Source organism: Thalassophryne amazonica, chromosome 15, assembly GCF_902500255.1.
Source record: "Thalassophryne amazonica chromosome 15, fThaAma1.1, whole genome shotgun sequence".
Classification (NCBI taxonomy): Eukaryota; Metazoa; Chordata; class Actinopteri; order Batrachoidiformes; family Batrachoididae; genus Thalassophryne; species Thalassophryne amazonica.
Genome location: NC_047117.1, coordinates 42,689,091 through 42,706,250, shown reverse-complemented (window position 1 = coordinate 42,706,250; position 17,160 = coordinate 42,689,091). Strand labels below are relative to the sequence as shown.

Below are 17,160 nucleotides of genomic sequence, written 5' to 3'. Positions count from 1 at the left end.
AGACATTTAATGTTCAAACTGATAAACTTTACTTATTTTTAAATGGATGCCTGCAACACATTTCAAAAAAGCTGGGACAGTGGTATGTTTATCACTGTGTTACATCACCTTTCCTTCTAACAACACTCAGTAAGCGTTTGGGAACTGAGGACACTAATTGTTGAAGCTTTGTAGGTGGAATTCTTTCCCATTCTTGCTTGATGTACGACTTCAGTTGTTCAACAGTCCGGGGTCTCTGTTTCGTATTTTGCGCTTCAATAATGCGCCAAACATTTTCTGGAGAACTTTCTACACGTAAGCGGCAAGGCCAAAACCAACACTGAATGCCCGTGACCTTTGATCCCTCAGGCAGTTTCAGACAATGGAAAACCATTGTCAGTTAGCACATTTCGTCGCTACATCTACAAGTGCAAGTTAAAACTCCACCATGCAAAGTGAAAGCCATACATCAACAACATCCAGAAACGCCGCCGCCTTCTCTGGGCCTGAGCTCATTTGAAATAGACAGACGCAAAGTAGAAAAGTGTGCTGTGGTCTGATGAGTCCACATTTCAAATTGTTTTTGGAAACCATGGATGCCGTTTCCTCCGGACAAAAGAAGAAAAAGACCATCCAGATTGTTACCAGCGCAAAGTTCAAAAGCCAGCATCTGTGATGGTATGGGGGTGTGTTAGTGCCCATGGCATGGGCAACTTACACATCTGTGATGGCACCATCAATGCTGAAAGGTACATCCAGGTTTTGGAGCAACACATGCTGCCATCCAAGCAACGTCTTTTTCAGGGACGTCCCTACTTATTTCAGCAAGACAATGTCAAGCCACATTCTGCACGTGTTACAACAGTGTGGCTTCGTAGTAAAAGAGTGCAGGTACTAGACTGGTCTGCCTGCAGTCTAGACCTGTCACCCATTGAAAATGTGTGGCGCATTATGAAGCACAAAATACAAAAACAGAGACCTGGACTGTTGAACAACTGAAGTTGTACAATCAAGCAAGAATGGAAAAGAATTCCACCTACAAAGCTTCAACAAATAGTGTCCTCAGTTCCCAAATGCTTTTTGAGTGTTGTTAGAAGGAAAGGTGATGTAACACAGTCAAGGGCGTAGGTTTGGTCTCAGCTTTGGTAGGGACAATACCACACACCCCACCCGGCCCCCCTGCTCACCACCATCACCCCCTAACCCACTCATACCATTAGACGCACAAGTACAGCATAATACATAACATATGACGACATAATGCTGAATAATTTAACACTTTATTTACAATATTGAGTGTGTAGGCAAACAAACAAATAGCTTAAATAACAAAATTGCACCCAAAATCACGAATCTATTCTATAGGCCTACACCTGAGAGAACAAGACAACAAAAAAAAAATACTTGTGGAGCTAACAAAAAAAAAAAAAAAAAAGTTTTTGCAAACAAGATGTATAATCTATTCTCTTCATCAATAATGCAGTTGTAGGTATCTGGCAACCTAATTTGCCCAAAAAAAAAAAAAGGGGATTTCCAATGATATATATGGTGTATTACGGTAAACGTAAGCCTGTGATGTCATAACGCAGAGGAAAAACACGGAAGTTTCACACTAGTGCGCCGCTGATTCTCATTACCGTAAGTTCTCATGTAAGCCCTCACTCTGAAAAATTTCAACACTGACAGCAAGCCAAGAACCCGTGCTTTCCAACAGTGTGCTATATGTTGCATATATTACAGTAAAGTGCGTTCGGTGACTTTTGAAACGAGGGAAAAGTATGAAAAAGAGCGCAAAAGTGACAGAAAAGTACATAGACAGACAGCAAACATAAATGTAGTATTTTTTGAGGAAAAGGCAGGGTGTTAGTGTCATTTGTGAAGGTGTGTGTGCGTGTTTGTGTGGGTGTGCAGTTTATTTTAAGTGTGGCACACAGCATTGTTCGCAACCCCTCCCCCCCGCCCTTCTTGTTTTTCTGCACCGGAGCAGTGTTGCCAGATATGAAATATGAAACTATCGTACCAAAACCTCAAAATTACCGTATTTTGGGAGAAATTATCATACACAAACAAAACGCATACAACGTAGCTATTTTAGCGGGTTTTTTTTAATTTACAAAGAATTTTATGTCACATTTTTAAACAGTAATTATAGTAATGGGGAAACTATGGCACAAAAAGAACGCAAATGCACTACCAGACTGTGAAGTAACACAAACATGTTAATTACCAGACTAGAAAGAGTCGAATTCAACCTCGAGGTCGCTGTCGTCATCCGATGCCATGGCCACTTGTGCAGATTTTGTTGAACACAGAAAAAATGTTGACACCTCCATAAGGAACTTGAACTTTTTTTTTATTTTTCTTGTATATCTCTTTGCTCTTGTATTTTGTTCGTTTGTTATTGCATTTGTTGAAATACAGTTTTGAAAAAAAAAAAAAAAAGATGTTGTTGGTTGGGGAATCTTCCTGTCCTGTCCTGCAGAGATTGGATGGGAACTCATTCAAATGACTGTCCCGGTCGCCCAAAGCCAGCAGCAGCCCTGTGTGTGGTGTGTCTTTGATGCCGCCTGAGTGCAACGCCTGCAAAATGATTCTTGGGTGTCAGAGAGAGATGCGTGTTTGGGCAACCAACAGAAATTATCATACATATTTGGGTTTTTTTCCCATTATTGATCGTACATCGTACAGAGGGCAAAACTATCATACAAATACGATAATTATCGTACATCTGGCAACACTGCACCGGAGCCACCCATCCTCTGCGCTCCGGGACCTCCCACTTTACAAATTAAGCACTGCCTGCCACGAGATGCGCTTTGTTTACGTCCATGTGAGAAGAACGTGAGCCAATGAAATTGCAACATGGGTAACTGTCATTCTGTCACGTCGAAAACACAAAACGTGACGACTAAAATTATAGTATCGAGTTCGAAAAAAAAAAAATAGTGAATGATTTTGTTATATAAACAAAAATGCTAAATATTGGTAGGGACTATTTTGCCATCCCAAAATATTGGTTGTGACTTGTCCCTATGGTCCATATGCAAACCTACGCCCCTGAACACAGTGGTAAACATACCACTGTCCCAGCTTTATTGAAACGTGTTGCAGGCATCCATTTCAAAATGAGCAAATATTTGCACAAAAACAATTAACATTTATCAGTTTGAACATTAAATATTTTGTTTGTGTTGTATTCAATTGAATATAGGTTGAAGAGGATTTGTAAATCATTGTACTCTGTTTTTATTTACATTTTACACAACATCCCAACTTCATTGGAATTGGGGTTGTACATTTGTTTACACTAAGGATTTCAAATGGAGTACTGACAACAACATACTTTAAATTCTGTCAGCCAGAAAGTGCACCAATGAAAGATGATATCAAGTATTTAATTGTAGGTCTGAGTAGGGTGTCTTGGGGCTCATCTCAGGCCCAGTGTGGTCACATGCAATAGAGCCACACAAAGAACAATTTTTTTGTGCGATATCAAGAAGTGTTCCCCTGCATGGAGACACGCAGAGATGCATCAGGCTATTGTGATCAGTGCGCAGAGGCTCCTGCAGAATGCCTCTGAGATGATGTGCTACTGGTCTCAGAGCCACGGTGGTGTGTAACACCATCAAATTTTAATGCTGCACACAGAAACAATTAATCTAAGATATTCAAAATAGGACTCAGCTGCTCCAAATGCTGCCAGGTAATAGTTGCATTGGAAAATCAGCAGAGGTTGACTGTTACTCAGCCCATTAGCATAAATTAGTAAAACAAACTAAATAATTGGTTATTATTATTTAATTCAAATACATTTTACACAGTACACCCCCAACCCGGTCAATTGCATTGTCCATCAAGGTGTTTCACTACATACTACACATTGTGATTCTTCAGTTGAGTAGACATCACCCATCCCTAGTAGGGAGCTGCTAGATTAGATAAATAAATTGCCTTGCAAACATTCATTAATTTTCTGCTGCTTATTGGGGTCTGGGTTGTGGTGGCGACTGACTAAGCAGCTCATCCCACACTTCCCTAGCCTTGGTGAAGCCTTCTAATTCTTCCTGGGGGATCCTGAGGTGTTCCTGAGTGAGCCAGGTGGTATAATGCCTCCAACATGTCCTGGGTTGACGCCAAGGTCTTATCTCAGTTGGATGTGCTTTGAAAGACCCCCTAGCGTCATAGGTATGTTAGTGTTGTTATAGAACAATTGTCACTCAATCTTACAAAAGCTGCACTGTCTGAAAACAGTTGCAGCGAGTCAAATGGAATGTCCACATCAGTAATAAGAAGACAGACTGCATAAATGGCAGAATCTGATGAGCTAAGCTGTTAAAACTTGCACATATCCAAGTATGAAGACAGGACATCATAAAAAGGAGGATGCCCACTTCACCTGAGGAGTGTGGAGAGGTTGGGGAGACAGAGGTCGGAGTACAGCTGCAGGCTCAGGGAGAAGGAGTGCTTAAACTCTGTATTCAATACCTGTATTTTTATCAGTATAAGTTTTTATACATTTTCTTGATTGATAGAGAATACGGCAGTCATGCATGATTAATGAACATGACAGAAAACCTGGTCACCCCAACATGATTGTGGTTGGCTTATTCATTAGATAAGGAAACATTTCAGCAGGGACAAATGAACCGAGCGGCAACTTAGCTGATGGATGTCAAATAAGGTAAGCAATTTTGAAATTGCATTATTGGATAATAAAAATTTGTTGAGGTGTCCCAGTGGTAAGTTGTCGTATACGACTGAGCTAAATTAACATAAAATCATTTAAAGATGTTGTCCTTTGCATTTCTGTGGTACTGAATGCACTATTCAACTGTACTGTAAACTGGACTCTAAGTGAATGAAAAGGTAAATCCCCTAAGGTGTGGTGAGCTGTCTCCCTTCAGGAGGCAAGGGTTAGCGTCCCGGGTCGGAGGGATCTTATAATTCTCCGATTAATTAAAGTAGGGTTCTGGTGCTAGGTCAGGGAACAGTGAACAGTGGGGTGGTAAACCCTGTGTTCAGACCCATCACTGATGGCAGACGTAACTGATGGCATCAGGAATAAATGTTATTGGGGGGGTGGGGGTGGGGGTGATCTGGCTGCAATGACTCCTCTGCACTGGAGTGTTGGAGGCACTGTGGCATAAGGGACCTGTAGGCCTCTCCCATGGGGGCCCGGGTTAAATCGGGTGGTGCCCTCATATAGGGCAAGCTCCGTGGGTCTTCCCAGATCCAGGTGGGCTTGTTTGATGTGGTCCCCTGAAATGTGCTCAGCTTTACTGCCTGTGTCGACCACAAAGGTTTTGTCCCCCAGTTTCAGTATGCAAAACGGGCCATCATAGGGAGACTGTAGCACAGACTTAACTGTGAGTCCTTGTCAGAAGAGAAGTCAGATGCAGTGCTAAATTGGGTGATACAGGTGCAGATGTCATGTCAGTTGCCTCACCTGGGGACAGAACAGGTGTGTGAAAGGTGTGGGCTGGGCCAGTCATGGAAGTGTGGGCAGGGGCGAGTGCCGCAGCAGCCGTGCCAATGAATTCCGGACCATCGCAGCCATTGTTGCAGCTGTCAATGGAAGAGCCTTCAACCACTGGGTGGTCCTATCCACCATTGTAGGGAGGTGTGTGAATCCAGGGAGGAAGACCTTGGGGTCCATGAGGCCCACACCAACATGATCAAATTTCCTGTCAGGGAAAGGGAAATGAGCCAGGGGAGCTTTAGAGTGGCGGTGGATCTTAGAGGGCTGACACTCGCCACAGGGGTCTGCCAAAGTCTCTAATGTCCTTTTTGGCAGTTTAATATTGTTATTAAGTTTCTTGTTGTTTTTTTGTGGAGTACTCTGGGGGTGACTGAATCCTGGAAAAGCAGATAAGTTGTACATAAAAGATCAGCTACGAAAACTAAATAAGTACGGAGGTTATATAGTATAACAATAATAACAGTAATAATAAAAATTAATGGTAATATCTAAATAAACAAAAATAAGATTTATATAAGGTAGTCAATGGACAAAGAAAGAACAGATACTAGAAAGTGATGACAAAATATTAACTCGATCATACTGAAAGTCAGGGGGACATGGAAACTCGTGGCATCAGAATACGTTTTTGGCTGGAGCAAATATATACGTTGTTAAGGAAGGCATAGAATATTGGCAAACACAATAAGAAATACATCTAAAGCTGTGGCAGATTATAGAAATTGTAACTCTAAACCCAGTGCTTAATTTGTAAATCATTAGGTACCGCAACGCAAAGTACATAGGACAGCACGGCGATGACGAGATGGACACAGGTCCCGGAACGCACAGAAAAACAATATGTGAATGGCCACATCTAGAGCTGTGGCACTTAAAAGCATCAATTTCAGACAACATCCCTTTTATAAATGCTGTTATGACAACAATTAACCAATATTTAGGTTATACTCTGCAGGGTGCATGCAACTGTCCGCACCAGGAGGGACTTAACAGGTCTACGTGTAAAACATTAAAAAAAATCAGAGCTTACAAAAGGTTACACAAATCTTCCATTTTTATTTAAGGATTGGCACGGCGGCCTACGAATGCAAAGTATGCTCACCATTTAGTTGTTCAAAATACTCCACATCACCAGCATGTCAAGATTCTCCTCCCCCTCCCTGTTTCGGGTTTTACTGCGTGTGTCTGTGGCAGTTCTGTGTCCCTTGGTCACCCACGACCTCACGTAAGGGACAGGGTTGAATTTATCCAGGGGTGGTCCAACAAGATTTAGGAATGGCAAAGATGATATGGTGGGTATGAGCAGAGAGCCACGGTTGGGAGTACATATCAGGTTCATTTGAGAAAATCCATGTTCACATTCAGCACTTGCAATGGGAATGCTGTTGACAGCAACAAGTAACTCCATCAGTGGATCGGAGATGTCGTTTCCACCCGAGTCTCTGTATGCCCTGTAGGCCCGTATGACTGCCCGTGGGTTGGTAATGTTGAAGCGCTGGCATAGCGACTCAACCTTAGTCTCTCCATACAGCGCATCTGCTCCATCGGGCCAATACTGTGCGTAAAGCACCTTCAACTGCTCGATGAACCTGTTATATTCAGTTTTATCTGGCAACCGACCTCCTTGAGATAACATGCGGTCCTCCATGTTCTTGGCCACAGTTAGGAAAAACTGCTTGGGGTCGAGTGTTTTGTCACTTGATTTTCCTCCATTCAGTGTGACACCTTAGAAAGAGTTTTCAGCGATCCCCCTTTGGCTCAGTTCAGTGTAGCGGCCTGGCCGATCTGACATTGGCTCAAGTACCCTGATTTCACGACAAATTGTCTTGTGTGCTGAAATGATGTTAATGTCTCTTTTTTGAAGCTTGACTAAGAGCTCAGACAATTCTTGCAGTGCATCGCACATAATGCCTAAATTGTTCATAAACGCATGTGAAGATATGTGCATAACAAGCCCATTGTATGTTTGCTTCATGATGCTATCACGAGAGGGATCTTCTGATGCCGTTTTAAAATGTGTGTAAAGTGCTGGGTAGTTCTTCCACACAGCGTCAACTGTTGTAAAACTTGATGCCACCCATCTAGTATCTAAAATTCAACCTATTTTGCATAGTTGTACATCTAGGCTCTCCGCAGACGCTCTCAGCTCCATTCGGTTTTTGTTGGATGTGCTATACAGTGCATATAACTTGTCCATCAGTATTTTAAAGTGATTTACGGCGCCCATCTCTTTCACTACGTCGGCAACCGCGAGCTCAAGCATGTGGGCTGAGCAGTGCCACAGAGTGATGTTGGGAAAAATCGCCTGGAGCCAACTCGCCACTCCACTTTTACGCCCCAACATAACAGACACGCCATCACAAGTTACCCCAATGAGGGTTTTAGATAGAAAATCCTGAGTCAAATGAAGGCGCTCCAGAGCAGTCAGCAGTGCATGGACAATACCTTGGGCAGTTAGATCCTCTAGCTCCATAAGCTCAGTAAAAATGTTGGTGGGTTTGTCCATGTTGGGCAACTGAGCGCGAATACATATGATTAAACAGCTCTTCTTACTTAAGCTAGTTGACTCATCCAACATTAAACTGAGTTTCGGTGCGCACTGAACAATTTTTTCGAATAGTTTTCTTTTCATTTCTTCTGAAATGTGTTTTTGAATGTTTACACACGCTACGTTTGAGTGCAAAATCCTCCCCATGTCCAGTCCATTTAATTCTTGGCAATCAATCTCATGCTCAAAGCCATATGCGGGACGGTGGCGTTTAGCCTCCTTGTATGCCGTGGAGAAATATGCGAGCTGTGGTGATTATCTGTTCAGACAGATTATTAATTACACACTGCCCTATACTGTCTGCTTTGGCTTTTTCCAGAATCTTTGCTGCTGCTAGGTGAGCCTTAGTACGGGCATGTCCGAATACTTTTTTCCGGAGTGTGCGTTGCTGTTTTTTAATATCCGAAGCAGAAGATGCCACTGTACTAGACACCCACTCTTTCGCGAGTTTCATCCCCCCAGTATTTTCTGGCCCCAATGTCCCCACCTTCTTACAAACTGTGCAGCCCAAACCAGAACTTTCCATAATAAGCCAGGGGTAGTAAGTCTGCTTGACTTTGAACTGATCTGCTGTCCAAACAGTTGTGCATCCCATCCCTGACCTCTCGCTGCACATCCCACACTCCTCTTCTCCGCTCTCCTCGCTGTCCTCTCCCCCTGAACATTCCAAGCTAGCTGTCCCTGTTCCCACCTCTTGGTCCAGCTTGCTTGTTCCTTGCTCCAGGCTAGATGCCAAGGCACTGGCCTGTTGGTGATCCACATGGCTGTCTCCTTGCGCTGCATTTGGCTAGTGGCAATTAACCTGATCCACTGCTGTATTGTCGGATCAGCCGTGGCCTTGGCTAGCTGTCCATGAACCTGCAGGGTAGCTGTTGAGGCGGTAGCCGTACTTGCTTCATCGCTTGCCTTGTGACTGCTAGCATGACCAGCGATGCTGCTGCCCCATCGCCGGTTGCTTTAAGTCGTTTTGAGGCATCTCCCTCTTCCTTTTTCTTAAAAAAGGACATCAAACTCATCTGTCGTTTAGACATGTTTTTTTTGGAAATGAAACACCATTCGTTTGTTCCTCTCGATTCGGTTGCTCCTCACATGCAAATTTTCTAGGTTTCCGTTTTGTTCCTGTTGGGGCGTGGTTTGTGTGCCAAGCAACAAATCTCTGACTCTCAAATAACGTTGAGTTTTAATAACGACATGAACTTATGAAGATTTGTTATTTAAATAAAATGTATCAATTTATTTTATACATTTTAAAACATTTTTCATATAAATATTTTTTTTTATTCACGAGAGGTGCGGGATCAGCCCAAATAAGTCCCGGAACACAGGGGGGTCAAAATCAAGAGGTGCCGGATCCTGTTCCGGCAGGATCCGGCTCAAATTAACCCCTGTCTAAACTATACTAAAGAGGAATTTCCTTTAGTACCTTGGGAACAAATTATACAAAATCTGTGGAATCCCAGCACTTTGAAATCAATATGAGAAGCTCTGTGCAAAGAACCAACAACTAGAATAAAATTTCCTTTGCATCAGGTTTTGAGCATCCCAGGAGGCTTAATAACAGCAGGTTGAAACAGAGGGTTTGACCCAGGGTTAAAGATAACAATCATCCCCAGGTGGGAACTGTGGGAGACTGATAAATTTGGTTACATCACCAAAACCTCAGCTGAAGCTGAGACTGAAAGTCTGGAGATATAATCCTCACCAAGTTCCAAATTAAATCAGTAGGAAAAACATTAGGATTGACAAGAACTAGAGAGGGAGGCATTTGGCTGGTTCAGAGATGGCCCCCATGTCAGGCCAGAAGCAGTAGACAGTGCCCTCTGCTGGGAGCAGAAAAACATAGAAGAAAGTGTGTCTGCAACCACATAGGCCTGCAGTGAAGGTGTGCAGAGGAAAAAAAAAGAACTGTGGCCTGAGGAGTCCAACAACAGAAAGTGATGCAGCCAACGATAGCAGCCATGCAGCAGGGTCAGACACGACCATAACCACCAGCTGTATCAACACACATTCAACCTGCAATGTACTGGATCTGGTGACCAGCTGGTTCAATTTTGGTGCATCAATGGAACATGTGGAAAGTTTGGATTTAACAGCAGCTGCCTACTGCGTACAAATGTCAATCACCACTGCACTGCACTGCAAAACAATAACAATACTGACTAAAGAATGCTGGACTGAGTTAATCGCAGGGAAAATGTTCCCAGTGGTGTGGGTATGTCAGAACTTGTATGTAGGACCAGAAGGAACAGAGGTAGCAGTTGTTCTCCCACCTGAACTATAGCACTGGTTTCAAGTGCCTGACTCTGCCCCCATGTCACATTTGTGATGACTAATGGACACAAAGCAAAAGATTTGGGGCCCACGATAAAAGCAGCATTGCAGGTATGAGTATGGCGGCCTACTCTGAACTCGCATGTCAGCACCTCCCCTGATGGACAAAATTTGAAAATATCACTGAAAACATATGATGAGGGAAGAAGAAAACTGGTGTTATTAAGTCAAACACCCCCTACACAGCTGTTATTGTCAGAAGATCACAGAATATTGCTACAACAGATATTACATGAGTTGTGGTCACAACACAAAACATATGTTGGATTAGTTAGGTCCACCCGACTGATTCATATTAAATTAAAATGGGTGTTGTGTTGCCATATGAAAGGCAGTATCCAAATGTGGCTTTACCCAAGAAAGCGAATTTGGAGCAACATTTCAAGACGATTCAAAAGAGCTACTATGCAAGCTTCCCAGATAAATCACCTCTGCATGGCCAAAAAGTGCAGGAATTGAAAAGTCAGCCAGCAGAACAGTCAGGCCCAATACCATGATTTAGGCACTCACACTGAAAAATGGCATTGAGCTCAAATCCAGAGCAACACCTGGCATGAATGTCCAATTCTTGGAATCTAATGCAGAAAGAGAAGCACCCCAACATCAGACAAACTGCATAGAATTTGACTGCACTTTTTGACTGTTTGAACTCGTTATCTGTATAAAAGACACCTGTCTGCACACTTAATCAGTCACACTTCAACATATTCACCATGGCCAAGACCAAAGAGCTGTCTGAGGACACCAGTGACAAAATTGTAGACCCGCACAAGGCTGGGACAGGCTACAGGACAACAGGCAAGCACCTTGGTGAGAAGACAACAACTGTTGGCGTAATTATTAGAAAAAAAAAGAAACACATGATGACTGTCAATGTTCCTCGGTCTGGTGCTCCATGCAAGATCTCGCCTTGTGGGTTAAAGATGATTCTGAGAAAGCCCAGAACTACATGGGAGGACCTGGTCAGTGACCTGAAGAGAGCTGGGACCACAGTCACAAAGATTACATTAGTAACACACTACACTGTCATGGTTTAAAATCCTCCAGGACAAGCAAGGTCCCCCTGCTCAAGCTAGCACATGTCCAGGCATGTTTGAAGTTCATCAGTGACCATCTGGATGATCCAGAAGAGGCATGGGAGAAGGTCATGTGATCAGATGAGACCAAAATAGAGCTTTTTGGTATCAACTCCACTTACCATGTTTGGAGGATGAGAACAACCCCAATAACACCGTCCCAGCCGTGAAGCATGGGAGTGGAAACATCATTTTTGGGGGTGCTTTTCTGCAAAGGGGACAGGAAGACTGCACCGTATTGAAGGAAGGATGGATGGGGTCATGTATCGCGAGATGTTGGCAAACAACCTCCTTCCCTCAGTAAGAGCACTGAAGATGAAGAAGTCCATCATCTCCTCCTCCATCACAGTCTGGTACACTGCTGCCACTGCTAAGGACAGGAGCACACTACAGCATATCATCCATGCAGCAGAGAAGGTGATCAACTGCAATTTGCCATCCCTACAGGACCTGTACACCTCCAGGGCCTTGAGGCGAGCAAGGAAGATAGTGGCTGATCCCTCTCATGCAGGACACACATTTTGTCACCCTTCTCTCTGGCAGATGGCTGAGGTGCATCAAGACTAAAATCTCAAGACACAAAAACAGTTTCTTTCCATCCGCAGCTAGACTTATAAATAATGCCAGAGACCCCCATTTATCCTGCTCCCCCACTTGCACAAAGTACAGATTGATCATCCCTGTATTGAAAGGTGCTGTACATCTACACACCCATGATACACTTTTGCATAGTTCCATTTCACTACATTATATTTACTTAACAGTGAACATAGTTTTGCCTATTTGACTCTGTTACTTCTTAGAGAAGTATTTTTTTTCCTTTTCTTTTTTTGTTTATGCACCAATGAAACCAGATCAAGTTCTTTGTATGTGAGAATTTACTTGGCAATAAATCTGATTCCGATTCTGAAATTAATTATTTAAAAATCATACAATGTGATTTTCTGATTTTTTTTTTTTACATTCTGTCTCTAACAGTTGAACCTAGGTGACCTTTGTGGAATATTGTGGTGCAGCACTTGAGACGTTGCATTTGATTGTGTGGGTTTGTATGGGTTTACTGGTGGTCTGTGTTTTTGGGGTAATAAGTTCTTTTGGTTACATTTTAGTCACTGTTGAGTACCACTTTAGTTCTCCTCCTCTCCATCACATCTTTGTCTTTGTCCTTGGTGTATTTGTTTGTGTGGTTGTCAGCTTTCTTTGTGTTCCTTGTGTAAGGTTTGATTATTATTTCTCTGTTCATTTTTGGTTAATGTTCAGCCAAGTGTCGATTTTCACTTTTGTTATTCATTTGCTTCTGTATTTGTGTGTTTGTGGCCGTTCACCTAGTCTGCTGCCTGTGTCTGCTCATGGTTGTTTCCTGGTCACAATCACCACACTTGCCATAATTTCTTGATACTGTTTCGCAGTTTAAGATTCTCACTTTCTCTCTGACTTTGTTAGATTATCTCATTTTTTTCCCTTTCCCATGATGTGTATCCAGCATCTTCATGTTTTCAAATCAAACACCATTTATTTGTGAAAATAAATTTCTCATTTTACCCTGCAGCAGGATATTGTAAGTGCTGCTGTGTGTCTTATAGACTGTATATATCCTGGACAAAGCCTGCCTGATGTCACTGTAGGTTTTCTATACAGACTGGAACAGCCAGGCTAACTGGGGTTTGGGTGTTTATTAAATCAAATTTTTGTGGCCTGTGCAGTGGTTCTCATCACAATTTGCTTTGGTGTGGACATTAAACGCTATGAGCCACTTAATTTCTCATTAATAGTACATTAACGGTTTTAATGGATTAGGCTACAGATAGCTGCTAAAATTGCTAATACCGTAAACATACAACATTAAATCTGACCAGAGTTTCACTTTGCGTGAATATTGCAGCAGGAAAGTCTTAGATGATCTGTTAGGATGTTTCACCATCCAACAACCCATATTACTCCAGAGGTTTGTAATAAAATAGTGCAACCAAAACAGACACAGCCTCCACAGCTAACAGCCACGTCATGTGGACACTGTGGTCATAGCAGTGCTGCCAACTCCTCAGTAAGAAAAGTAGCTATTGGTTGTTCTAAAAGTTGCTAGAAGTTGCTAAATGATGTAACTGCCTAATTTGCATATTATATGCATAATATGATGTTGTAACAGATGCTGTAGGAAAAAAATAACGTCATGGGAGAGACAAAAAAGTGAGTAAAATACCATAATATTTAGAACTACAGATAAACTTGATTCTTGGTTTGTAAGGTCTCAACATAAAATAATAGCTTCTCAATGCCAGGCTTCTCAAAGTCATGGAGACTAATTAGACACAGCGCACGCAGCAAACGAGGTAAGTAGACTGACTGAGTCTGAGTGAGAATTGCCATTCAATTATCAGATCATTGCAGTAGCATTTAGGTGAGAAAGAATATTTTTGTTTTAGATCACTTCTAAAACAGGGCGGGATCAGCTGTGGTGGCATCACGACATGCGTGATTCATCTGCACTTTGAATGCAGAGGAGTGTATATTTCTCTCTGCTCTGCTGTAGTGAGAAGCCTGCATTCGCCATTGAACCTCCTAAGTTTTCATTAAGCAAAAGTCATAAAAGTTCTTCCAAGAAACCCAATATATCCCAAAGATCTGGGATATATCTAGGTGTCAAAAGGAGGCTTTTCTGGCTTAGCACAGGATGGCCAACTGTCATCAACCCCCACCACTAACAGGATTTAAGACTCTTTAATGTGCATTCCTCATGGAGCTGTGAAACCCTTATCAGATCCCAAAACCAGATGGTTTTTCATCTAAAAACACAGACCACAGAAAGGCCTACTTTCCCGAAAGTCCAAAAACGGTGTCTTCACAGCACAATTCCAATAAGACCATACAACTGAAGGATTACCCTCAACTTGGTCATCACAACGCAGTTTGTCTGGTTAAAATCGATGCAAGATTAACGGATTTAATGTTTTTGATGAAATCCCAAACCCAGCCTCTTCCAGTCCGTGGAACAAGAGTGACCACTGTTGGGTGAATTGGGGAAGGACATGTGCCCAACTCGTGTAGTGTTATAAAGTTGTGAACACATTAAAAAAGTTGTACTTTGTTGTTGTAAAAAGAAAAAAGAGGAAAAGAAAGAAAAGAACTAATATGTGGTCATTTAACCACACACATGGAATGTATATGTCTTGTACCTTTTTGCTCTGATCATAGATTGTAGAAAGTTTATCAAATGTGCTTTTTCATATATAACTGTGCTGTGTGGTACTTCTAAGGAAATTGTTTACTAGAGTTTTGCAATACAGGACTTGCTTGGTTAAGCGGCAATTTAAGATAGCAGACATTGATTTATTATAAAACTAGACAAAGGAACACAGAGAAAAACTACAGTACCCAGAATTCTTGGGGGTGGAGCTTTTAACCCTTTAAAAGCATGCGCCCCCGGGAATCGCTCTCTTCCCTTTTTGCTTCGCTTCTCCTCTTCTCTTATGCTCCACTTCTTCTCCACTTCACTTCCTCCGACTCTTCCTCCTGCACCTTTCTCTTGGGTCTCGAGACACTGCCTTAGCCGTCCAAATTTTTATGATCCTTTGTCCATCTCACAACCACGTGTTGCCTAAATGTATTTCTTGGTTGTGTGCACCAAACAAGAAATTACTTTTCATTTTTTCTACAAATAATTTTTCTCCACTTTTGTGCATTTGTGCACTTTTGTGCATTTAACTTCCTTGGATGATTTTTTGAATTAAAAGCTTTTTCTTCTTGAATTCCAAATTCACCTTGTGAACATTTTTCTTACAAAGTCAGCTATTTTTGTACTGAATTTTTGATTTGACGTGGCTTCCAAAGACGATGATGAAAGACGAATTTTTGCTTTGGCGAATAGAAATTAAAGACACTCACGCCTTTATTCTGACGATCCCAGATGGAAAGTGCTGCAGAGATAAAAACATCCAGGTAAGCTGAGCCATGACAGCGATTCGAAGCGCCGCCACAAGTTGCAGCATAACAACTGAAAGAGCCCCTGGTAACCAACGAAACCGGGCGCGGTGACCGGCAGAGTCTCTCTGCCAAGGTACCGGAGACAGCTGCGCAGACGGACGGTTCATCAACTGAAAACGAGACAGCTCCCAGCATCTGACCTCATGGAGACCATCTGCACGGCGCATCCACGTAAGACCGGGCTATGGTGTCAGAGATTTAAGCAGAGTGGCTTTAATTACTTCTATTCCCTGTCACTAACCATATGTCATGTTAATAAATAAAGTAAATCCCCAGCGGATTAGAATGGAATTCATTCTTAAACTCCCGCAACTAACCAAATTACATAAACATCATATAATAATTGGTCATTGAACGTCATCATTATCAATTGCTTACTGTGATATGTCCTGTTATTTAACTCCTGACTGAGTTAAATAAATGTTTTAAATGTGTGAAGTTGCCTGTGATTTTGTATGGTTTTACAGAAGGGTCAGACTTGACCTGTAGAACTCACTACTGTGAGATTAGAGACTGATTTTAATATTTCCTATTCACTAACCCTAAAATCAGTGATATTTTAACCTTGTTATAATATTATTCAGTCATAGGTGGTGCCCCCATTATTCGAGGTAAAATTATCCACAAGTGATAATTTCAAAATATTCTAAAACACATATTATTTCCGCTACACTGTGATATGCAGCTGCCACGAGCGGAGTACATTGTGTACTGACCACTTGTGACTGCTGTGGGGTGGTATAGACCCACTGCCGCTCGGTGAGAACAGAGACTAACAGATCAATACGTGCTTTCACTTTTGAGTTGACTAACACTAGAAAAGTCTCCAATGACGCCAGGAGAAAGTAGCTAGATTTGTCGCTAGTCAATTGTGAGAAAAAAGTCATTAAGAGGGTTTGGAAAGTCGCCAGATTTAGTAAGAAAGTCGCCAAGTTGGCAACACTGGGTCACAGTGAGAGGCAGAGTCATTGGGCTCAGCTTCTACCACTCAAAGCAACCACACCAATAATCAGGGCTTAATTTGAGGGGGAGCAAGCCGGAGTGTTCTCCGGAACCTCGGACGCGCGCTCCGGAACCTCTGACGTTGGCTCCGCCAGCTATTTATACTGGATCCATGAACTGTCACCTCTCTTGACTAACAAAATATTAAAAAAAAATAAATCACCACCTGCTGTTCGGAATTGCGCCAAATCTGACCACTGGTCCAGAGGCTACGCTCGCTGTTTTGATCCGGATGTTGACTGCAGCCGCAGAGCTCCGTGGCCACTGAGAGAGGACTTGGATTCTTTGTGGATCCCGCATCGGTACCCCAGGAGGCAGTGAGAGAAGGGAGAGCACACGCATTGTGTTCTGCGTGTGTCTGTTTATAATCTTCTCGCACAGAAGAAAAAGAGAGTGTTTACACAAGAGAGAAAAAGTGAGAAAATGTTAATGCCTGTTTGAGAAAAGTGTGTAGTGAGGGGTTTTACAGCCTTAAAACATCTATAATAAGTGTAAAAAATAGCGCTGACTACGCGGATTTTGTTTATCGCGGGTTATTTTTAGAACATAACTCCTGCGATAAACCAGGAACCACTGTACATCATTAAACAGGAATTTGTACTCTATCCAGATTTGGTGTGACTAGTGTTATTAGACCTACAATACATGCCCAGTTTATTTTCGATGTGGCGCACATTGTTGTTCGCAAGCCCCCCCGCCCTTCTTTTTTTTCTGCACTGGAGCCACCCATCCTCTGCGCTCCGGGACCTCCCACTTTACAAATT

At 42.5% G+C, this 17,160-nt stretch overlaps 1 pseudogene; it reads right to left on the bottom strand.

Moving 5' to 3' along the window:
• LOC117526246 overlaps positions 1-17,160 on the bottom strand; it is a 207,199-nt pseudogene that overhangs the window by 1,427 nt on the left and 188,612 nt on the right.